Source organism: Oryctolagus cuniculus, chromosome 11 (assembly GCF_051225735.1).
Source record: "Oryctolagus cuniculus isolate XC-2025 breed Fujian yellow rabbit chromosome 11, ASM5122573v1, whole genome shotgun sequence".
NCBI classification, from domain to species: domain Eukaryota; kingdom Metazoa; phylum Chordata; class Mammalia; order Lagomorpha; family Leporidae; genus Oryctolagus; species Oryctolagus cuniculus.
In genome coordinates, this window is record NC_142877.1 from 14,360,714 (window position 1) to 14,384,235 (window position 23,522).

The 23,522-nt window shown below is 49.7% G+C and overlaps 2 long non-coding RNA genes across 17 annotated transcripts in view; one reads left to right on the forward strand and one right to left on the reverse strand.

Moving 5' to 3' along the window:
* Window positions 1-16,296, forward strand: part of LOC103352375 (uncharacterized) — a 30,575-nt gene extending 14,279 nt beyond the window's left edge. For 8 of the 14 annotated variants that reach the window (XR_016216533.1, XR_011379866.2, XR_016216534.1 and 5 more), the window contains 4 exons: window positions 374-548; window positions 1,870-2,009; window positions 13,221-13,384; window positions 15,962-16,296. This is a non-coding gene — a long non-coding RNA (uncharacterized LOC103352375). Of the gene's footprint in view, window positions 1-373; window positions 549-1,869; window positions 2,010-4,486; window positions 4,616-13,220; window positions 13,385-15,961 lie in introns of all 14 variants that reach the window. The other 6 variants (XR_016216538.1, XR_016216539.1, XR_016216540.1 and 3 more) reach the window with 3 other exon arrangements.
* LOC149123349 (uncharacterized) lies at window positions 106-22,566 on the reverse strand. 3 transcript variants are annotated; one of them, XR_016216544.1, is made up of 4 exons: window positions 22,343-22,566; window positions 21,526-21,585; window positions 16,809-16,986; window positions 106-8,440 (listed from the first exon to the last, which is right to left on the reverse strand). It is a non-coding gene; the product is annotated as an uncharacterized LOC149123349 (long non-coding RNA). The 3 variants fall into 3 exon arrangements; XR_016216542.1 differs by lacking the exon at window positions 22,343-22,566 and having other exon boundaries at window positions 21,526-22,044; XR_016216543.1 differs by lacking the exons at window positions 106-8,440; window positions 22,343-22,566 and adding an exon at window positions 16,121-16,257 and having other exon boundaries at window positions 21,526-22,044.
* Between the last annotated feature and the right edge of the window lie 956 nt (window positions 22,567-23,522).

The window sequence follows — 23,522 nt, forward strand, 5'->3', positions numbered from 1 at the left end:
ACGCCTCCCTTTGTGAATTTTAGAATCAGCTGATCAACTCCTTTGAACAATTCTTGTGGCATTTTATTGGACTTCCATTGAATTTATGTGTCTGCATTAGGAGAATTTCTTTCTTTCTTTTCTTTCTTTTTTTTTTTTTTTTTTTTTTTTTTTTAGGAGAATTGATTCCTTTTGGGTATTGTGTCTTTCCCATCCAGGAAGGTGATATATACCTCTATTTGTCTCACAGTAGAGTTACAACTTTCTTTATAAAGGTCTGGCACATTTTTCATAGATTAGTCCCTGGGTATTTTAGCATTTTTGTTGCTGTTTTAAGTGGTAGATTTTGTTCCGTGTCTTTTATAACTTGATTATTGTATATTTGTCTAAATAGTTCAATTCTATCATGAGTTCAGTGGTGACTGCTTGCCTTGCATGGGTTTGAAGACTTGTATTGCATGCTCCTGATCTCTCTCCCCACCATGTGAGGACACACAAGCCGGGAGGAGAGCCCTCATCAGAACTGACCGGCCTGGCACCCTGCTCTCGCACTTCCAGCCTTCAGAACTGTAAGCGAATAAACTCCTGTTGTTTAAGCCCCTTCGATTCTTAAAGTATTTTCAGAATGTGGATTCAGCCCTTCCTTGCTGGATTTTGTCTCTTTTGCCTTACCAAGATAGTTTTATAAACCAAAACAAGGGGCAGGCATTTGTGCAGTCATTAAGACGGTGTTGCTTCCTGCTAACACACATCCGAGGAGGCAGGGTATAGTAGCTCGAATACTGGGGTCTCTGCCACCCACATGGGAGGGGACCCCTGGGAAAAGGTGGAAGTCCTGGATGCAGCTCTGCTGTCTCTTAGGGAAGGTTCTAGAATCTGCATGTGATTATTTATTGGACAGAATTCAGTTACATGGCTGTACGTGACTATAAGTCTGGCGTTTATTCTGGGAGCGCCATGTGCTTAGCTACAACATAGATGATCTATACATGTCATTCAAAGTCCAGGACTGGACAGATACCCTTCTCTGGCAGTTGAGTTCATCTGACTTCATAGGAGGAAGGTTCTTGCCCTCTGATTTCCATGACGTCTGGTTCTCCTTCAAGGGTGCTCTTCCTTGACCAGTACCTTCATGGCCATATGCTGTGGACATTTGAATGTCACGTCTCTGGGGCTGTGTAGGTGTTATATCCCTGTTTCTTGATGGTTTAGGGACTCTGACATTTTTTGTTGCTTTGTGGAAGAAACGGAAATATTTATTAAGGCTGCTTAGTCTGCCCCAGATACTAAGAAAAATGCTTGGTCCATTTTTTCTCTATAAACGTAGAAGGAGAATAAGTTCTAAAGACCCTTCTTAAGGGAAGAATCATACATAGTGAAAATTAAGATTTTTATTTTATTTGAAAAGCAGAATTACAGAGAGAGAGAGAGTGCGCGCGAGCGCGATCTTCCATCCGTCTCCCAATGGCTGCTACACGTCCAGGCTGAGCCAGGTGGAAGCCAGGAACTCCATCCAGGTCTCCAACATGAGTGGCAGGGGCCCAGGCACTTGGGCCATCTCCCCCACTTTCCCAGGCCCATCAGCAAGGAGCTAAATGGGGCACGGAGCAGTCAGGACTTGAGCTGGTACTCATATGAGATGCCAGTGTCATAGATGGTAGCTTAGCCCACTGTGCCATAATGCCAGCCCCTGGCCACCCTAAATTTTAGTGGCATTAAATAGCAGTCATTTATTCTCAGCTCAATGACCCAAGTTCACACTCTGTACTCTGTCTCCAATGACTGTTTGATCGGGGATCTCAAGGCCAGGTTCTTTGCCATTCTAGCTCCATGGCATCAGTTGAGGCCTCTGTTGGAGCTGCACTGTAGTTCGACTTTTCTCTTTCACAGATATGATTGACAGAACTTGGCAATGAACTTCCTGCATGCAAGTCCCCATCTCGGGAGTTTGATTCCTGGGAAACCCAGCCCACAACAGGCTCTGAAGTCAAACAGAACTGGGTTTGAGCCTCGCTCCAAACACTGACTAGGTATGCAACCTCAGATACTGCCAGTCTCTGTTTTCAGTATCCAGTGATGCAACAGTCATAGTGTCTGCCCCTCGCAGTTACTGTGAGGATGAGGAGAAATAATGCAAGGGTGCCTGAGAAGGTTCAGGGAAAATAGAATTAAAGATAAGTTTATTTTCATATAAAAATGTTTTGAAATCCATGTACAAGAAGAGTCTGCCTGACACCCGCATATTCTGAAAAACTATGCATGGATTTCAAAATCTTTTGCAACAAAATAACTTTTAATTCTATTTTTCTATTAATTTTTGCAGTACCCTCACACATACAAAGCATTCAGCTCAGATTTACATACTAGGAATGTTCAAAATAGGTGTTCAAAATAGGAGCTAATGGGTTAGTAGTAGTGTTTTATTAAAAATAATTTTTTTAAAAAAGTCATATTATCTGTTTGAGAGGAGAAAGACAGAGCTCCTTCATCCACTGGTTCATTCCCCAAATGCCTGCAGCAGTCAGGGCTGGCCCAGGCCAGAGCCAGGAGCTCAGAACTCAACCCACGTCTCCAGAGAGGAGGCAGCGACTCAGCTACTTGAGCCGTGATCTGCGGCCTCCCGTGGTGCGCGTTAGCAGAAAGCTGGAATCTGGAGCAGTCAGGACAGGAACCCGGGAGCTTGGATAGAAGATCTGGTCTCCCGCATGGGTGGCAGGTCCCCTAGCACTAGGTAAGGGGATTCCACTGCTTTCCAGGCACGTTAACAGAAAGCTGGATCAGAAGCAGAGCAGCCAGAACTTGAACCAGCGCCCTGATGGGATGCTGGCCTCTCAAGCAGCAGCCGCTTAACCTGCTGCACCACATTGCCAGCCCCTTTCTTCTTGCCTGCATTTCCAGCTAAGGTAGCTTCCTGTCCGGCTGAAGCAGCAATGGGCCGGTGTTGGTCGCTTGTTGCCAGCAGGTGGCGCCGGTGGATAAGGCTGCAGTCCTATGCTGCTCGGTAGCTATGTCAACAGTCACAGATTGCGCTTCAGGTTCTCGCGCATCTTGTTTGGTTCACCTTCCTCACCCATTTGCCCAATGCCGACTCTCCCATCACTGGTCCTTTCACCCCTTCCTCAGCAGTTGCCTACCGAGTCCTTACTGCAGCCAAAGGGCAGCTTCAAATCCCTTCTAAAACATCCCTCTGGCTAAGAAACACAAAAGGCAATAAAGAAAATCCTAGGTCTGGCCAGAGAGCTGGACTGGTGAGAGCTGAACCAGAGCAGTTCCAGCCCCTGCTCGCCTTCTGGTCTAGGCTGGCGCCAGCTCATGCTCTTGAAGGAGGTTGCTTTTATTTTATTTTATTTTATTTTTAAGATTTATTTATTTGGAAGGCAGAGTTACAGAGAGGCAGAGGCAGAGCAGAGGGAGGGAGGGGGAGAGAGAGATAGAGAGAGATAGAGAGAGAGAGAGAGAGAGGTCTTCCATCCACTGGTTCACTCCCCAAATGGCCACAGCAGCCAGAGCTGGGCCAATCCAAAGCCAGGAGTTTCTTCTGGGTCTCCCACATGGGTACAGGGGCCCAAGCACATGGGCCATCTTCTACTGCTTTCCCAGGGTTATTAGCAGGGAGCTGGATTGGAAGTGGAGCAGCCGGGACTCGAACCAGCGCCCATATGGGATGCCGGCACTGCAGGCAGTGGCTTTACCCACTAAGCCATAGTGCCAGCCCCAAGGAGGTTGCTTTAATTTGAATGGGAAGGTGCTTAATTTGAGGGCCACTGGGTCTGGAGGAAAATGATCCTCCTGTAGAAGCAGCTGAGACCACCCAGTCCTTAATCCAGAGACATAGCAACTGGACTCTGGGCTGGCTAACATTGCGGAGCAAGGGGAAAAAGATAAAAGCCATAAGGGGAACAGACGGAGGTGTTGAAGGTCCCCTGGGCGGAGGTGGCTGGCTGGATTCAGAGCTCTGGCAGAAGTGACTTTGCAGGGCCTTGAGCACAGCACATGGACCAGCAAGCAAACCTGGAAGCCAGGAGCCCAGGGCCCAGCTGAAGTCTGTGGCTGTGGAGGAGACACACCCTCACCCTCCTCACCCCCCCTCACCCCCTCCCCCGAGCTGTGGGCAAGGATCTTAGCTGAAGGTCAGCTCTGTGACACAGCTGTAGAGGTGCCAGGAAGGGCTCCCTCCGTGGTGAGAGCTCTCCGTCACCACTCCCAGTGCTCAAATGCCACCATCGTGCCCTTCAGAATGAACATTGCTCCCTCTGACAGCAGGATTCCTACAAGGGGATGTGTGTGTTTATGACTTGGAGAAAAGTCTCCAAATACACAGCTTCATTGTTACCATGGGTCATCATCAGCCAGGTGCACAGTGAGTTCCAGGGATAACTGAGGAGGGATGGGGAAGGAGAGGAGGAGGTGAGAGGGAATTACGCCCGGCAGTTCACACCCCACCTGGGACACCTGTAGCCCTTAGCAGACTGTCTGGGCTGAGTCCTGGCTCCACTCTTCATTCCAGGTTCCTGCTCATGTGCACCCTGGGAGGCAGCAGGTGACGGCTGCAGTAGTGGGCCCCCGCCATCCAGGCGGAGTTCCAGACACCTGGCTGACCGGGCCCAGCCTAGGCATTTAGGGAATGCATCAGCAGGTGGGAGATCTTTATCTGTCTATCTCTACCTTTAAAATAAAATAAATAATCTTTAAAAGTGTTTATTTTTATTTACTTGAAAAGCAGAGTTATGGGGGGGGGGGGACCAAGAGAGAGATCTTATATCCACTGTTCACTCCACAAATGGCCACAATGGCAGGAACTGGGCCAGTCCAAAGCTAGGAGCCAGGAGCTGCTTCTTGGTCTCCCACGTGGATGTAGGGGCCCAATCTCTTGGGCTTCCTCCAGTGTTTTTCCAGGCACATTAGCAGAGAGCTGGGTCAGAAGTGGAGTAGCCGGGACTCGAACCAGTGGCCATTTGAGATGCCAGCATCATAGGCAGCAGCTTTACCTGCCATGCCACAAACTCTGGCCCCAATAAACAACTTAAAAGCCATATTAAAAGGGGTGTTTATGGGGCCAGCGCTATGGCATAGTAGGTATAGCCACTGCCTGAAGTACCAGTGTTATAGAAATCTAAGGTGGGAAGACTCCATTTTTTCAAACAGGCACCAGAGACAGTGGAGGATCAAGCAGTTGATTACACTAGTGGGCCCAGCTGGAGTCATCTCCTGAGCACTGAGCAACAATCCCCAGTTTCTTACAATATTTATAGATTCATCAGCATCGTGCCTTAACTGTCACAGCATTGGGGGGGGGGGGTTTAAATGGCAGCCTACGTGCTACGTGACTTAGGACCACACTTCCAATGGTCGGTGGGCCCGGTATGTTTGTAAAAGAGATACCAGGGGCAGATTTCTAGGACAGATGTATGACTGGAGGTTACAGAAGCAGAGCTTAGGGTGTCTTCCCTCCCCAGACAAGGGAACAGCGGGCAGCTGCTGCTCTAGTTAACTGCGAGCAACCACTTTTCCAGGTCTGTGTTGGGAGGAGGGGTCTGCTTCTCTGTCTCTGTCTCTGGTTGTGGCCATATTTCCTCTACACCGGTATCCCATACAGGCACCGGTTCAAGTTTTGGCTGCTCCACTTCCGATCCAGCTCTCTGATAAGTCCTGGGAAAGCAGTGAAAGATGGCCCAAGTGCTTGGGCCCCTGCAGCTGTGTGGGAGAGCCGGAAGGTGTTCCTGGCACCTGGCTTTGGATCAGTGCAGCTCTGGCCGTTGCCATCTGGGGAGTAAACCAGTGGATGGAAGACCTCTCTCTCTTTCTCCCTGCCTCTGTCTCTCTGTAACTCTGACTTTCAAATAAATGAGAAATAAATGTTTAAAAAAAGAATTAAAGGAATTAATATATGTTAGAATTGTGGTAGCCAGAGAACCTGATCCAGCTCCCTGCTGGTGCCCTGGGGAAGGCAGTGGAGGATGGCCCAGGGGCTTGGGTTGCTGCTGCCCACATTGGAGACCTGGATGGAGTTCCAGGCGCCTGGCTTCAGCGGGGCTCAGCCCCAGCCATTGCAGCCTTTTGGGGAGTGGACCAGCGGGTGGAAGATTTCTGTCTCTCCCTCTCTCTGTCACTCTGCCTTTCAAGTAAATAAAATAAGTCTTTTTAAAAAACCTCTTGGTTGTTAGTTTTTGGCAATGAATGCAAAAAATGTTAAAAACACCATGTGGCTCAAATGGTACAGGCCAAAAAAAGCATAATTCTGTCTGATTGCCAGACCTGAGCCTGAGGGTCCAGGGTGTAGTCTCAAGTCCCCTGGGAGAGGCAGCTGGACGTAGGAGCAGCTTCAACATAGCTTGATAAGCGCAGAGACAGGAAGACGTGTGGTGGACAGAAGAGGAGCCAGGGGGTCTTTGAAGAGAAGTCTGTTAGAGAGGACTCGGCCCTAGGAGAGGGTCACAGGGATCAGGGACCTAGCGGGCTGGCAGAGGCCATGCAGGCTGCAGAGGGGCCAGGGCCTGCAGAGTGGCATTGCCCACATCATCAGGCTGTTCAACAACTTTGGAATTTTCCTGATTAACATTTCTGCTGTTTTTGATAGAAAGCCAGAGGCTGTTTCTGAACCTCCGCCCCCTTCCCCCCAACAACAACAGCAAAGCCCTTGCGCGGGTCATGAGGCAGCCAGGCTCCTCCTCTTGCTCATTCTGTGCCCTCACTCAGGTCCTTTTGCCCCCAGGGGATGGAAGGAAATCCAGGACTGTTGACCTTTGTCTGAACACCTCGGACTTGCCGCACAAAGATTTGCACAGGAGGGGATGTGTCCGTTCTTCCCAAATCGCTCTCTGCTCTGTGTCCAGAGCCAAATGCACTTGATGATTCAGAGATCGCAGGGGTGGCCAGCAGGGCCCTGGGCTGGAAGTCAGCAGCCTGTTCCAGTCTTGGTCTTGTGGATAGATTCCTGGTGTTGCCATGGAGGAGAGTGGGCCACCCACGTTCAACAGTGGCCAAGCGGGAAGGTTGGGTGGTCCTGAGTGGACCTGGCACCGGTGTGGGTCTTGTCCCGCCAGTCAGCACGTGCCATGCAGCAGGTGCTCTGCCACCATAGCTGATTTTGTCCAGTCCTCAGAAAGGTCTAACAAGCAGATGCAGTCACCCTGCTTTGTAGGAAAGGGAGCTGGAGCCCAGGGAAACGATGTAGTGGCAACTTCCCTGATGTGGCCAAGTTGTATGTCTGACCTTTGTTATTGGTAGCAAAATGTTAAACATTCTCATCCAAGTGGTTCATATATATGGCAGCCTATGAAACAGCACAGGAGTGCTCACCGTGAGAAGCAAGCCCTCACCCTCATCTCCCAACTCCAGTCCCACTCCCTCGAGGCAACGCTGTGAATGACTTTGATTTCCTGGTGAATACCTTCTTAAACATGAAGCACAGTGCTATGGCCTGAAAGTGGGTGTCCTCCCAGTCCCTAGTTCACACATTGAGATCGGAGCCCTGGTGCGATGGTATTGGGGGTGAGGCCCTTGGGGACTGGTTAGTTCATAAGGGTGAGTCCTCATCAAGGGGATCATTAAAAAGGCCCCAAGAAGGGTAGGTGTCACAACATTGTGGGGAAGCCCAACGTGGGATACCAGCATCTCATGTGAGAGGGCCTGTTTGAGTCCTGGCTACTCTGCTTCCAGCCCAGTTTCCTGCTAGTGCATCCTGGGAGGCAGCAGATGATGGCCCACGTACTTGGGTCCTTGTCACCCACGTGGATGACCCAGATGGAATTCCTGGCTCCTGGCTTTGACCTGGCCAAGCCCTGGCTGTTTTGGGCATTCGAGGAGTAAACCAGCAGATGTAAGATTTCTCTCTTTCTATCTCTCCCTCTCTGTCACTGCTTCTTTCAAATACATAAATCTTTTTTAGAAAGTACCGAGAACAGTGAATGGTATACAGCCACTGCCATGTAAGTGCTTGATTGGAGATAGGCGTGTTCTCTTCTGTAGAAGAAGTACCATCTACTGTAGATACAGAAGTTCCCTGGGGGAGGGGTGTGGCCTGAGGATGCCTGCCTGTCCTGCAAGGCAGGGCTTGGGTTGGATTTCCTTAACTCAGTGCACTAGTTCCAGCCCAGCCCTCAGCCTTGAAGGTGTGGGAGGAGCAAAGCTTGCAGCTGCACTGGGATCAGGTCTCCAAAGACAGCCGTTATCACCAGTACCGAATGCCCTGAGGCCCAGCACAGCTGTGTACTCAGAAACACACTCTCCCCATCCTTTATTGGGCAAAAACAATCCCACAAAACTACTCAGTCCTTTTATGACTTAAGTGATCAAATAAAATGTCCTTTAACAAACATGTTTTATAACCCAACTAGTTAAACTGTTATGAGTCTTGTCGATTGAAGGCTATATTTACAATCTGTGTAGTCCCATGGTTATCTCTCAGAAAGCCAAGTGTCTTCTCATAAAATATTCTTCAACACAGGGAAAGAACCAATAACTGTAATAAACAGAAAAGAATTACACATTTTTTGTTAAGAAATTATGGTAAAATATACACAACATAAAATTTACCATCTTCACTATTTTTTGGTGCACAGTTGGTGGTACTAAGTACATTCAGATTGCTGTGCTACCAACATCACCATCCACTCAAAGACCCCTTTTCATCTTGCAAAACCAAAACTCTAAACCATTAAATAATATCTCTCCATTCTGGCTTCCCTAAGCCTCTGGCAACAGCCATCCTACTTTCTGCCTATAAATTGGATTATTCTGAGTACTTCATGTAGGTGGAATCATGACATTTCTCTTGGTGACTGGCTTCTTTTATTTAGGGTCATTCCTGTTCTAGCATCTGTCAGAACTGCCTTCCTTTTTAAGGTGGACCAGTATCCCATCGCACGTGCTTCTCACACTTGCGCTCTTCTTTCGTCCTTCAGTGGCCACTTGGATTGCTCCAGCCTTTGCCTATTGTGAATAAATGCTGCTATGAACATGGATATGCAAATATCTCTTTGAAACTCTGCCTTCAATTCCTTTGAGTATATATCTAGAAGTAGGATCCTGTATTATAGGGTAATTCTGTTCTTAATTATTTGAGGAAACTCCATTCTGTTTCCTATAGTGGCTACATGAATTCACTCCCAACAATCACGCCCAAGTCTTCCAGTGTCTTCACATCTTGTACAAATCTTGTGATTTTTTTTGGACAGCCAAAGTGGACAGTGAGAGAGAGATACAGAGAGAAAGGTCTTCCTTTTCCGTTGGTTCACCCCACAATGGCTGCTGTGGCAGGCGCGCTGTGCACTGCACTGATCCAAAGGCAGGAGCCAGGTGCTTCTCCTGGTATCTCATGCAGGTGCAGGGTCCAAGCACTTGGGCCATCCTCCACTGCCCTCCTGGGCCACAGCAGAGAGCTGGACTGGAAGAGGAGCAACCGGGACAGAATCCGGTGCCCTGACCGGGACTAGAACCCGGTGTGCTGGCACCGCAGGCGGAGGATTAGCCTATTGAGCTGCGGCACCGGCCTCTATTTTTTTTTTTTATAGAAGCCATCCTAAGGAGTGTGAGATGATATCTCATTATGATCTGATTTGCAATTTTAAATGATTAGCTTCTTTAAAAAAGACCTAAGGAATAGCTTACAGCACTTTTTCTTATGGACACAGCTGAATGAATTAGCACCCATGAGTATTCCTATGAGATCCTCACCAGATCAAGACATAGAACAGTCCCAGCACCCCAAAATTCTCCCTTGTGCCCCCCATAAATAATCCCCAAAGGTAGCCGCTCTTTGGAGGCATGTACAGTTCTAGCCTGACCTCTAGCTGTTGACCCATCCTGCGAATTCCCAGCAATGCCCTTGTGCTGTGTCCTCTCAGTCACAGCAAATGTTGTCATTCTGCATAATCTCCTGCCGAGAGGGCAATCTCAGAACAACATTTAAAGTTCCCCAAGTGCCCACATCCTCCTCAGATTATATCCCCTCTCCTTACATGTCTTCTGATCAAATTCAGCTGTGGCTTACGCTTCTATAACCAAGATTTGTTTGATTCTAGACAGAATTTTAGGAGTTGATGCCTTCATTCAGAGGTGGAATTACATACTAAGCTCATGGGACTGGGGTGGAAAATTGCAATGTCAGTGGATTCCTTGACCACAAGAAGTACGATTGGCAAGCATTCTGGAATCTTCTCACTGGCACCCCTTGCATATTCTTTCTTGAAGGCAGAGCTAAGGGAAAAGTCGAATTATACACAGAGGTGGCTTGGTGAGCGTTTTATCATTTAACACTACTGACAAAGAGCCTGGTACATGTCGAGCTTGGTGCTGGCACTAGATGAAGAGTGAAGAAGAGACGGGGCTGTGTTCATGGCCCCTGAAGTGCAGGGAGAAGATGGGCATGACCACATCACTCGACTCTGAGATGCAGGCCTCAGCCTCCGCGTCCTCTCTGAACCTACTACAGCAGTGCAGGAAGTTCTTCCAAGAGCCAGTTTATTAGGACACAGGTCAGCAAGCTATGATCCCCAAACCCAATCTAGCCCGGTGCCTGTTTATATCCAACCTGGAAGCTAAGAATAGTTTAACCTTCTTAGATGGTTGGAAAAACAAACAAAAGTAGGTGTTTGATGACACGTGAAGATGATACAAGATTCGGACTTCAGTACTCATAAAGTTTATTGGAACACAGCCATGTGTTCCACATATTGTCCGGGGTGGCTTTCATGCTACAGTGACACAGTCGAATAGAAGCAGTGGAGAACATACGGAGTGAAAAGCCAACAGTGTTTACTATCTGGTCCTTTACCCCCCAAATCTGCCAACGCCTGCTCTAGAGCAGCACTTTCAGTAGAGCTTCTGCAGTGATGGGAATGTCATCTACTGTCTAACACGTAGCCAGCTGCTACCTATCTGTGGCTGTTGAGTCTTGAAACATGACTAGCGCAACTGGAGAAATTGATTTTCATTAAATAACCACACATGGCCAGAGGTTACCATATTGAATACAGATGCCCAAAGTAAGAAGAAGGGTGTAGGGATTGGGAGATACGAAGCACAGTAGAAGTCAGGGCATTGTACTGAAAGCAGAGGGGTGGGGTCAAAGTTTGCATGAGGAAGAGTGAGCTGCTCTGCCTACCTCTCGCTCACACACTTCCTTCCCAACCCGGACTCCAGGATGCTGGCCCCGGGCAGATCGTGAAACTTACAAAGTTAGACTGTGCAGGACTATACTCTGTAAGGGAGGAGTATTCTCTTCTTTAAAAATGCTAGAGGACTCTTTTTCTGGAGAATTTGACCAGCTCAGAAGGAAAGACCTGAAGACTTCGACATTGAGGCTCCCTCACGTCTGGTCACATGAAAGCTCACGGTTAACTAGCCCTCCTCATGGGCACATAGCTCCCAACAAGCTTCAGTCTAATCCTGTCTTTCAATATGAGCCAAGGATCACGATAAGAAAGGACCACAGATAAAATCACAGATAAGAAAGGCACCAAACAGATAAAGAAACTGGGGCAAAGATCCCTGGAAACATCTATTCTATTAAATAGGAGGTCCGTGAAATTGGATGAAAAAGTGGTCTTTCTTTTCCCTAGTTCAGCTTGAATTCAGCATTTCCTACAGTTGTGCGCCGAAGCAGTAGACCACAGTGATATCAGCAGTTTCCGGGACTTCATCACATTGCTGCGCTGAAGTTATTTAGAAATTCCATTTATGCTCATCATGACTTTGAAATGATGGCTGTTATTAGGCAGGCTGCTAATTATAATATTGAAGCACGTGTGCTCGTCTGTGACAGATTTGTTTTTAAAATATTTTGTTTTTAAAATATTTGTTTTAAAATATTTCGATATGTAGATGCTTCTCAACTTATGATGGAGTCACACCCCGATAAACCCATTGTTAACTGGAAATGTTACAAATCAGAAATTACACCTGTCAAGTATCCTTGACTAGCAAGCAGTACAGCATGCTGAGAGTATCAGTTCTTTTTTAAATATTTGTTTGTGGCCGGCGCCGTGGCTCAATAGGCTAATCCTCCACCTTGCGGCGCCGGCACACCGGGTTCTAGTCCCGGTCGGGGCGCCGGATTCTGTCCCGGTTGCCCCTCTTCCAGGCCAGCTCTCTGCTATGGCCAGGGAGTGCAGTGGAGGATGGCCCAGGTGCTTGGGCCCTGCACCCCATGGGAGACCAGGAAAAGCACCTGGATCCTGGCTCCTGCCATCGGATCAGCGCGGTGCGCCGGCTGCAGCGGCGGCCATTGGAGGGTGAACCAACGGCAAAAGGAAGACCTTTCTCTCTCTGTCTCTCTCTCTCACTGTCCACTCTGCCTGTCAAAAATAAAAAAAATAAATAAATAAATAAATATTTGTTTGTGAAAGACAAGGTCATTGAGAAAACAGAAGGGGAGGGGAGAGTGATCTTCCATCCACTGGTTCACTCTCCAAATGGCTACAACAGCCAGGGCTGGTCCAAGCTGAAGCCAGGAGCCTGGAACTCCATCTGGGTCTCGTATGTGGTTGGCAGGGGCCCAAGTACTTGGGCCATCATCTACTGCCTCCCCAGGAGCATTAGCAGGGAATACATCAGAAGCAGAGCAGCCAGGACTTAACCTGTGCTCCAATATGGGATGCCGCTGACGTGACAGCTTAACAGCTGTGCCATGATGCCAGCCCCACAGTGTCAGTTCCTTGCCTCCTGACCGTGGGGCAGACTGGGAGCTCTGCCCCTGCCACTGATCAGCTTCTCGAGAGGACTGGGGGGCCGGCGCCATGACGCAGGTTAATCCTCCACCTGCGGCGCTGGCATCCCAATGGGCACCGGTTCTAGTCCCAGTTGCTCCTCTTCCAATCCAGCTCTCTGCTATGGCCTGGGAAAGCAGTAGAAGATGGCCCAAATCCTTGGGCTCCTGCACCCATGTGGGGAGACCAGGAAGAAGCACTGGATCCTGGCTTCGGATCAGTGCAGCTCCAGTTGTTGCGGCCCTTTGGGGAGTGAACCTTCAGACGGAAGACCTTTCTCTCTGTCTCTCCCTCTCACTGTCTGTAACTCTACCTCTCAAATAAATAAATAAATAAAAGAGAGAGAGGGAGGAAGGGAGGGAGGACTGGGCCGCCTAGTGCTAGCCAGCAAAAGATCAAAATTCAAATTTTGAAGGATAGTTTCTATCAAATGCCTATCATCTTCACACCACTCTAAGCCTAAAACTCCTAAGTTGGGGGCCGTCTGTAAGCAGTTTCTTTTCTAACCCTATACATGGATCTTATCATTTGCAGATGTGGTGCTGGGAAGGTGCCTTTAGGCTCCCGCAGAGTGCAAAGAGGTGTCCAGGGGGCTGGTGTCTGGAACAAAGTGCTTGTCAGGGCTCCACGTGCATGAGGAATGCAGATACTCATCACCAACCCCGTGTGCCACATCTGAAATGTCACAATTCTAAAAGGTAGCTATTACTTCATAGCTTTCATTAGACTTTTCCAGTGCTTCCTTTGTTATTTCAGTGGGACATGTGAAGGGAGGAGAGATGTATAGGGGTGCTCCATCAGTCTGCCCTCGACCAAAAACTCCAGCTTTCTCTTGTAAAAACTGTAAGTGTTGGGGGCCGGCACCATGGCTCACTTGGCTAATCCTCCGGCATCCCATATGGGCGCCGGGTTCTAGTCCCAGTTGCTCCTCTTCCAGCCCAGGTCTCTGTTGTGGCCCGGGGAGGCAGTGGAGGATGGCCCAGGCGCTTGGGCCCTGCACCCGCATGGGAGACCAGGAGGAAGCACCTGGCTCCTGGCTTTGGATTGTCGCAGCACACCAGCCGTGGCAGCCATTAGGGGGGTGAACCAATGGAAGGAAGACCTTTCTCTCTGTCTTTCTAACTCTGCATGTCAAATAAAAAAAAAAAAAAAAAAAGAAGAAGAAAGAAAGAAAGAAAGACAGACCCCAGGCTGAAAGGCATGGGAAGTAGAGGTAATTGCCTTGAGATTCTGTTTGGGGGAAAAAAAAAACAGTAAGTGCAAAGAGAGTAGCAAAAATCACCCCCAAGCCTGCTCCCTATTTGGCAAGCATCATCCTAGACAGTGCTGTATGCCCAGGCACATAAACAGACATAGAAACACATGTAAGATAGATAGGTACATAATTTTAAACAAAACAGGATCAAATGATACATTTCAAAGCTCTTTCTCCTGTTGCTGATCAATACATTGTAACTGTCTTCCATATCAGTAGTGGGATGGGAGCAAGTCATTATCTTTACCATCCAGGTAAGGAAAGGGAGACTTAGGTCATTCAGGCCTTGTCCATTTGCATATGTGACAAGGCAGGGATTCTCCGTGCAAACCCTGGAGTGTAGCTGGCCTGAGCAGCAATGCCAGGTGCGTAGATGCTGGTGGGAGATGAAATTCCACCCCCAAAGAGGTCCACACACCAACACCTAGAGCTTGTGTTGCTTTGTGTGGCAAAAGAGACTTGACCAAAGTGAGACGAGGAAATAATCCCGATGGCTCAATAGCATTACAAGGTCATTATTGGGGCAGGGAGCACTGGAGGACGAGAATGGGATTCACAATGAGTGCAGAGATGGAGGAGCAGAACGAGATGGGAGAGGGAGGGTGGGGGAAGAGAGAGAGAGCTGCTATGCTGCTGGCTTTGAGAACAAAACAAGAGGCCATGGCTCAAGGACTGCGTGGAGCCTCTGGAAACTGGCAACGGATTCTCTCCTGGAGCCCCCAGGAGCACAGCCCTGCTGCCCCCTTGGCCTCCAGGACCATGAGAGAACACACTGGTGCTGTTTGAAGCACTGAGTTGGTGGTGTTTTGTTACAGCAGCCACAGGACGCTAACACGCACTCAGTCCGTACGAGCTCCTACCAGTGGGTAGAGCGCACCACGTCGTATCAAGCACAAAGTTAATAAGCTCAGTAAATCCAGTCACAACGACAATAACTGCCACTCGCCTGCCCCACAGGGCTACACTGAGGCGTCTCTGCGTCTCCTGTTTGCCTTTCTGTGTCCTAAGCACCTGAGAGCACGTGGGTCCCAGTGAACACAGCTCAGGGCAGAACTTGGCAAGCAGGGCTGGTCCCAGCTCTGCCTCTGTGTGCTGTGCGGCTTAGGTCATCTTGCTGGCCCTCTCGGGGCTTCTTCTGCAGCATCTTGAACATGAAGGAAGGAAGCCAATAACAAGGCCCCTTTGCTGGACACTGAGGATGTGCAATGCATGTGCACGGGCTTGTGGGGCCCCACCCGTGTGAGATGGCTCCTTTGTCTTCTATCAGGAACGCCGAGAGGCCCACAGAGGTCCAGTGACTCATCCTGGCCTCAGAGGTGGAATTTGGCAAGCTGGGATTTAAAGCCTGGGCTCTTTCTTTCTAATGTGGGGACACAGAGAGACTGGAGATACAGAGAGAGAGAGCTCCCACCTGCTGGTGGCCAAGCCAAAGCCAGAACCAGCAACTCAAGCCAGGTCTCCTACATGGGTGGGGAACCTTCCTATCTGAGCCACCCCAGCTGCTTGCGGGGTACACATTAACCAGGAGGTGGACTAGGAAGTGGAGCTCGGACGCGAACCCAGGCATTCTGACATGGCCTACAGCCATCCCAAGTGCATTTTAACTGCTGCGGCAAATGCTCACTCTTTTCAATCCCTTGTGATGAGTCTCTCAACCTTGCACGTGTTCCTATGAGGCCAGTGCCATCCTAACATATTTATGTGGCTCTCGATTTTCTTTGTATGTGATAACTGGGAAGGGGGAGCAGCTGTACAGGGGCCCCAGACCATCCCTGCACCCTCTGGCTTTGCACGGGCGAACTCTGGAAACGGCCCCATCCCTGTGCCCCTGAGAAGCCACGCCTCAGCCTCTCAGAGCCTTGCCTCACCCAGGACCCCTCCCTAGCTCACCTGCCGCTGCAGGCGCTACAGATGTTTAACCAACACCTACCTCCCTCCTTACTCAGCAACAGAATCCAAAGTCCCATTCCTTTGGATGAGTGTGCCCAGTTAGAAATCCCTTCTCCCCACTCCTTTGCAGCTAGAGGAGGATCCGCGACCCAGCTCTGAATAACGGAACAGAAGTAGAACTCTGCACGGGGATGCTGGGAATCTCTGTCTTCCTCATACAAGAGGAGGAGGAACTCAGCCGGTACATGCCACCTTCTCTTTGCCCGTGCTTTCATTCCTTCCTGGAATTAGGTGAGATTTCTGGAAGAAGGGCAGCTATCTTGTGACTATGAGGACAAAAGCCTCCTGCTAAGGGTGGCAAAGCTTCAGTCTTTAGGGATTTCTTTGAGACTTGGCGCCAGCCTCAGCTGCCTCCCTCTGGACTGCCTGTTAAGTGAAATAAATACAATGTTATAAGTTCTCTAAGAACAGTCTTTCTTTTGTCTTGTACTGATGGCATGTGGCCCTAATAAGCGTCTACGGTGACCCAAAAGCAGACCTGGGAGGAGGGATCAGCCATGGCTGTGGTTCGGGACCTGCTGAGCCATCCTTTCCTCCCATCCAAGCTCTGAACGAGAATCCCTTGGTTATCACTCTCCCTGGCCTGCCAGACTCGGGAGCCTGCGATGCTCAGATATCGTTCAGGCTCCTTCACTGTTTCTGCCTGTCTAGCAACGCCACACAGAATGGGGACGCTCTTGCACAGAGCTGGGGTCTCAAGACGGGGCTACAAGCTGGGGATGCTGGCACAGCCTGGTTCAAGTCAGCAAGACCTCCTTCCTCTGACGCTTTCTACTCCTGGTCAGCAGATGACTAAACCGACTTGAGATGCAAAGCAGGGCTAGGCATGGGCCCGGTTATTTGGCTGCATGCAAAAGATGTGGACATAACTGGGGGTGGGGAGAATCAGATTATTGGAATAATATGGGATGACTTACAGAATCATAGACAAAAACCAACTTGGACACAAAAGAAGCCATGGTTCCAGGAGGTTGCCTTGGAGTGATGCCGTGTGGGTCCCGAGCTCAGTTCCAAGTTCACAGGAGGCGGGATGCCATGACTGGCAGTCTTTCCAGATGGGGGAGAAGAGTGGCTTCCCGCCAGCAATCGCCAGTTCTAGTAGCAGAAGAACGGTAAGAGGATATGGTGGTAAAAATTTTAAAAAACCCGCTGTGGACTAAACATAGAACTGGCCATGGGTGTAAGTTTTAGGATAAAGCTGACCTTAATTAAAATCTTAGCTCTACACTCTACTATCTGTCCTTGGTCAGATCAATTGACCTCTTTAAGTGTCCGTTTCCTTGTCCGTGTGTGGTGAGAACAAAACGCGTTTAAACCTGCTAGAATGTCGGCTCCAGGAGGACAGGAGTGTCATGCTTTTTTGCCCCCTCTGAATCCCTAGCACCTAGACCAGCGCAGGTCTGGCCACTGGCGCTGCATCCGTATGCACTGAACGACTGTTGCCCCACAGTGCCTCTTAGGTAGAGAGCTGTGCTGTGGAGAACGCGATGTGGCAGGTACTCGGAGCAGAAGTGAGCATCACTCCTGCCTCACTCTGGGGAGAGGAGAGGAGAGGAGAAGAGAAGGAATCCAGGCAAGAGCCTGGCCCCTAGCTTTGCAGCAAACCGGGCCATCCAGCAGCAAAGAGCAAACTGCGGCCACAGGCAATGAGTGCATTGTTAACAAAACAAAAAGCCATGCGCGCAGTGGGACTTCCCTGGCGGAATGGATGTGTTTTGACTCAATCGGGTTTTCATCCACCGGTCCTGACAAGATGAAACTCTAAGTCCTTTTACTCCTTGGGGCCATTGCAGTCGTAAGAAGCATTAAAGAAAAGGACAAACCTTGAAGAGACTGGGATTTGGGGCCCACGACCTTTAGTTCCACCAGGGACAGCCTGCACATTTATCAAGTTCACCACAGTCAAACCCAGCCCCGTGGTGGCCGCGGCAGCACCGCCTTTCCCTCTCTCGGCATCTCCTTCTCCATCACGCCCCTCGTCAAGTCCATCAGCAGCATGGTCACCACTAGGCCGTAAGTGGTGCTGGGGCTCCGCCCAGGTGCCCTCTGCCAGGCCAGCACACCCACCCCCAGCTACTGCCAGCGTGAGTTGCTCGCAGGCCACAAGTGCCCCTGTGCCGATGGAATCTCCTTAATCTCCTTGCCAGGAGGTGCCTGGGAAGTCCCAGCCTCCCCCTGAACGCTGCCTGCACCCCGACTAGCTGGGATGGACTCATCTCCCGCTCCTCTGCTCAGGCCGGGACCACCCCATGCCCCAGAACTCTCGGTGGGCTCAGGCTGAGGCTGGCTTCCAGCTGACCCTGCATACTTGCCTGGCTTTTCCTCCTGCTTTGCTCGCCTTCTACCCCCAGCTTTCACCTGAGAGGCCCCTCAACAAGTCATATGGACATGAACCCGGTTCAGACTTGGCTCCAAGCGACCCTGTCCTGGGATGCAGGGTCATTGTCCCTGTCCCTGCTCTAGTAGGGGACGTCTAGTAGACACTGTCCCTGCCCATGTTCCCTTCTCGGAGAAGTTCCCGGGGCGCAGGAGGGCGGTGCCCCAGCTGGCCAGCTCCTGCTCACAGGAGCCGTGTTCCTGACTCTGCACCCAGGGCTTCCTCGCTCGCAGCTTGAACTCAGCCATGACAGTTACACCATGGAGACCGCCAGTGGGAAAATGCTGTTTGCTTCAGAGACCTACTTTTTACATATTTACCAGCTCACCATTGTGCACATGCCAAGTAATTTTTTTTTTTTTTTTTGACAGGCAGAGTGGACAGTGAGAGAGAGACAGAGAGAAAGGTCTTCCTTTTGCCGTTGGTTCACCCTCCAATGGCCGCCGCGGCCGGCGCACCGCGCTGATCCGAAGGCAGGAGCCAGGTGCTTCTCCTGGTCTCCCATGGGGTGAAGGGCCCAAGGACTTGGGCCATCCTCCACTGCACTCCCTGGCCACAGCAGAGAGCTGGCCTGAAGAGGGGCAACCAGGACAGAATCCGGTGCCCCGACCGGGACTAGAACCCCATGTGCCGGCGCCGCAAGGTGGAGGATTAGCCTAGTGAGCCGCGGCGCCGGCCTCACATGCCAAGTAATTCTAATCCTCTGACTACAAACTCGGGAGGCTAAGATGGACTCCTCCCCCAGGGGGATTTACCCCACAGGCTCCAGTGGCATAGAAAGTATGGGGCCCCATGAGAAAAAGTGGCTCAGACCCACAGACGTCTTGTGGGGTTGGGACATCAGTAAGTTGTAGCCAATTGGCCAGGAAAATTGACAAATAATTATTGCTACCATATATTGACTGCTAAGCTAAATGTGGGCTGCACATATATATAAATTCCTAGCATACATTATCTCTTGTGTAGTTCTCTTTAAAAATTTTTTCTGGGTGCCAGTTTGCATCCCAGCTGCTCCGTTTCTGATCCTAACAGCCCAGGAAAATCAGTGGAAGATGGCCCAAGAGTTTGGGCTCCTGCCACCCACGTGGGAGACTCAGATGAAGCTCCTGGCTCCTGGCTTCGGTTTGGCCCAGTGCTGACCACTGCTACTATCCAGGGATGCTTCTAGCAGAGGGAAGATCTCTCTCTTGCTCTTTCTCTCTATCTCCCTGTAGCTCTTGACTTTCAAAATAAATAAATAAATCTTTTACAAAAATATTTTTTTCTGTGAACCTTAAAAAAAGTTTGCTTATGTTCATCTACTTGAAAAGCAAAGAGAGAGAGAGAGAGAGAGAACAGATATTCCACCTGTTAGCTTATTCCTAAATGCCCATAACAGCCAGGGCTGGGCTAGGCTGAAGCCAGGAGCCAGGAACTCCATCCTGGTCTCCCACATGGGTGTAGGGGCCCAAGCACTCGGGCCATCCTCTGCTGCCTCTCAGGCACATTAGCAGGGAGCTGGATGAGAGGAAGAGTAGCCTGGACTCAGACCAGCACTAGGGGTTATGGGCCTCCCAAGTGGTGTTCTAACCCACAGCACCACAATGCCTGCCCCCCATATAATCCTTATAGCCCCCTCCCAGTGATGTGATCAGCCCCCTACATCCAGATGGCACAAGCTCAAGGAGGTAGAGATCTTGCCCAAGGCCACGTTGCTCGTGGTGAAGCCCAGGTTCAGTGCCCGGTGTATTAGTCAGCTTCTCGCTACTCTGAAACACCTGAGAGGAGCTCCTTTAGGAAGAGAAGGGTCATTGCAGCGCACAGGTGGAGGTCCCAGGATTGGCGGCCCCGCAGGCCGGCGTCTGGTGGGAAGCTGGTTCACAGCCGGTGCTGGGGGCAGATCGCGTCATGAGGCGGGAAGTGGAGAGAGCAGAGCTAGGCAGAACCTGAGCTCAAATCATCGAAGCCTCCCTCTGAGGACACGCCCCCATGGCCCAAGGACCTCCCCCATGCCCCGCCTCTCAGGTGCCACGTTTAGAGCAGGTCTCCACCCTTAATCAATGAAGCGTTGACAGGGAGATATTGGAGCTGAGACAGCTGCATGAATTTTGGGATGACAAGTCCAACTCAGCTCAGGACACCCCGCCTCCCGGACTCCAGAGCAGTGTTTGCAATCACCCAAGCAGCCCTGGGGGTCTAGACAGGTGCAGCCCACAGACACAGTGACTGCAGACACCGTGACCTTAACCAGGGGAAGGAGAACATGTTCATCAGGATACATTGGCTTCACATTGCAGAAACCAAACTTGAACTAATGTCAGTGAAACATGGTTCTTCATTAGCTTAAATCCCTCTCCTAGCAGCAACAAAAGAGGAGCTGGCCTTAAGGCTAAGTAGAAGAAGGAATCCAAAACCAAGCAGTTCCCTCTCCCTCCCTCTCTCCTCTCTCCAGCCCTCTCTTTGCTTCTCCCTGTATCCCAGCCTCCTGCCAAGAAGGGGCTGCAGGGAGCCTGGCCCACCCACTCCAAGCCTCAGCCTCCCCTCCGTCCCTGAATGCAAGGGTAGCTGTCCAAGTCAGCTGGAGGGTGGTGGGGATTCACACCAGGCGACTCCCCAATCCACGAGGAGGCAGAGATGATAAAGAATGTGGAAAGAGGGACAGCGGCTGAACGGCCTCATCTTTGCCGGTGACTGGCACACTGCACCTGCATGCAGTCCTTCCTGGGAAGCAGGTTATGTGCTGTGGAAGCGCCACAGTGCAGGTCGATGGCACAGAAATCCAAATCTAAGCAGCAGCTGCCCTGTGCCCGTCGGCCACAGCACCTCGTGGATATTTGGTGGCTGGCTGGCCGCTGGCTCTGGGCAAGTCACTTCACTGCTCTGGGTCTCAGTTTCCCCCTAAGGCAAGGCTGATCGTGCTCGTGTGGCCAGCAGAGTCGTGGAGCCAGATGACCAAGGTGAATCACCTAGAGCAGCGATGGTACTCAGTCAATGTTAGGCTATTTCTGACCCGGCTAGTGAGGCAGCCCTCGCTCTGCCCCAGGGCTGGAGGCTAATGGGAAATAGATTATATTAAAAATATCTGCACGAGGCCCTAATTCTTTGCTCTGCTAGCGGTTACATAAATCTCAAAGTCATCTCCATCTTTTCCTGCCACCCGGGCTAGCCTCCAGGGCAATGAAACATTGATGTTGTAGCTATACTTATCACCTCTTTCTTCTCCCAGCCAAGCCCTGAACATCATCAATTCTGTTTCCAATAAAAAATTTAACCCTCACCTTTGAGGTCTTCGTCCATCGGTGAAGCACTTCTAGATTCGCCCTTTTCACATGCTCGTTCTAAAGAACGAAAGCAACGTGGAAAAGTACAAAGGATGAAGTTAAAAAGTCAAGTGATCAAGGTCAACGTCGCCAGCGCTAGGTGGTGGGGCTCTCACGTACGAGATGAGCACATCATTTCTGGGGGAATGTTCTTCCCCCAAACCTATCACCCCAGCCAAATCACGAGGGAACGTCGGCCAGGCCCACAACAAGGGGCGGTCGATAAACGTCCGCCCACTGCTCTCCAGGTGTCAAGGCTGTAGAAGACGAGGGGCAGAGACCACTTGAGGCCAGCGGACATCTGCATGCGGTGTGGGGTCCTGGTTTGGGACCTGGAGTAGAAGGACGGCAGCCGAGAGTGTCAGGCAAGCAGCAGGCTAATTTCTTATGTTTTGTAAATATGCCGTGATGAGGTCAGATGGTGACGCGTAAGGGAGTTGGGGGAGGGGCAAATGGACTTCCTGTCCTGTCTGTGCAGCTCTTCTGGGAATCCACTCTAATTTGAAAATTAAAAGTTTAAAAACAGAAACTAAGAAAAATCCTGAAATAAGGATAATTCAAACAATATGAATGTCATCCTAAACATCTTTCAATATATGTATACAGATAGGTAATCAGAAATATTTTTTTATAAAATTGTTTTGTATTATAATACCCTTTTTAGTTCGGAAGGGTATTTCACTTGGGTTTAATGAACAGATATTTTAGAGAAAGAATTGGTAAATCTTAGATCACAATTTCCCCACCAAAATAATTATCAGCTCTTTAAAGATACCTCTGGAAGCGGGGGTGTTTGGGACGCCTGCAGCCCACATCAGAGTGCCCGGTTCAAGTCCTGGCTCTGCTCCTCATTCCAGCTTCCTGCTAAGGTGCACCCTGGGAAGCGGTTGATGACAGCTCGGCTACTTGGGTCCCTGCCCCCCACATGGGAGAGCTGGATTGAGTCCCCAGCTCCCTGCTTCCGTGTGACTCAGCAGGCGTCACACGGTGGGACGTGACGCGTCTGTGTGACGTGTCACACGGTTGGGGAGTGAACCACTGGATGGAAGATCCTGTTTCACTCCCTCTCGCCCCATTCCAAGTTAAAAAAACAGAAAACCTCTCTCTGGAAAACACGAAGAGATCGAGCGGTCATTGTTGTAAACACAAATCTCAGCTGTAGATGGTGCCGGGCTGCAGTGAGACACGGGCACTGCCTCTCCTTTCCCAACTCTTCTCCCCAAACTTCCTGTTTGGTGGTAGTGACATTATTACTTTTACATTATTGAGCGAATCAGTTAAAGACTTCTTTTAGCCATGAGTAATAGAAAGCCTGAGGAGCCAGTGACTTAAATAAATTTTAAGTAGCAAAGAATTAGGCAGTTGCTGTCGCTGGTTAAGTGTCTCAAGGATGTCAAGGTTGGGTTCTCTGTAATTCTCCTGGGATTTTCCTCATGCATGCAAAACAGTTGCTGCAACTCCTGCCATCCTATTCTTATTCTATTCAGGAAGAAGAAAATTACTATTATCAGGAAAAGAAAGTTTTTCACAAACTCCTATGTCTCATTGGCCACAACAGTTATATGCAACTGTTACATATTACCTGTTACAACTGATCTATTATTCCAAGCTGCAGCCAAGACTAGGAAATGTAAATTTTTTTTTACATTTGGTGGCTCCAATAAAACTGGTATTTCTTAATAGGGAAGATGAAAGAACTATTAATTCTCAGTTATATTTCCTCACTTTATATTTAAGCATATTTAATATTTGCTATAATCTCATATACCAAACATCTTTTTGAAAAAAAAAATTATTTATTTGAAAGGCAGAGTGAGAGTGAGAGAGAGAGAGAGAAGAGAGACAGAGAGAGAGGAGAGACAGAGGAGAGATATCTTCCATCCATTGGTTCATTCCCAGAAAGGCTGTACCTTAGCAGGAAGCTGGATCAGAAGAGGAGCAGCTGAGACTTGAAC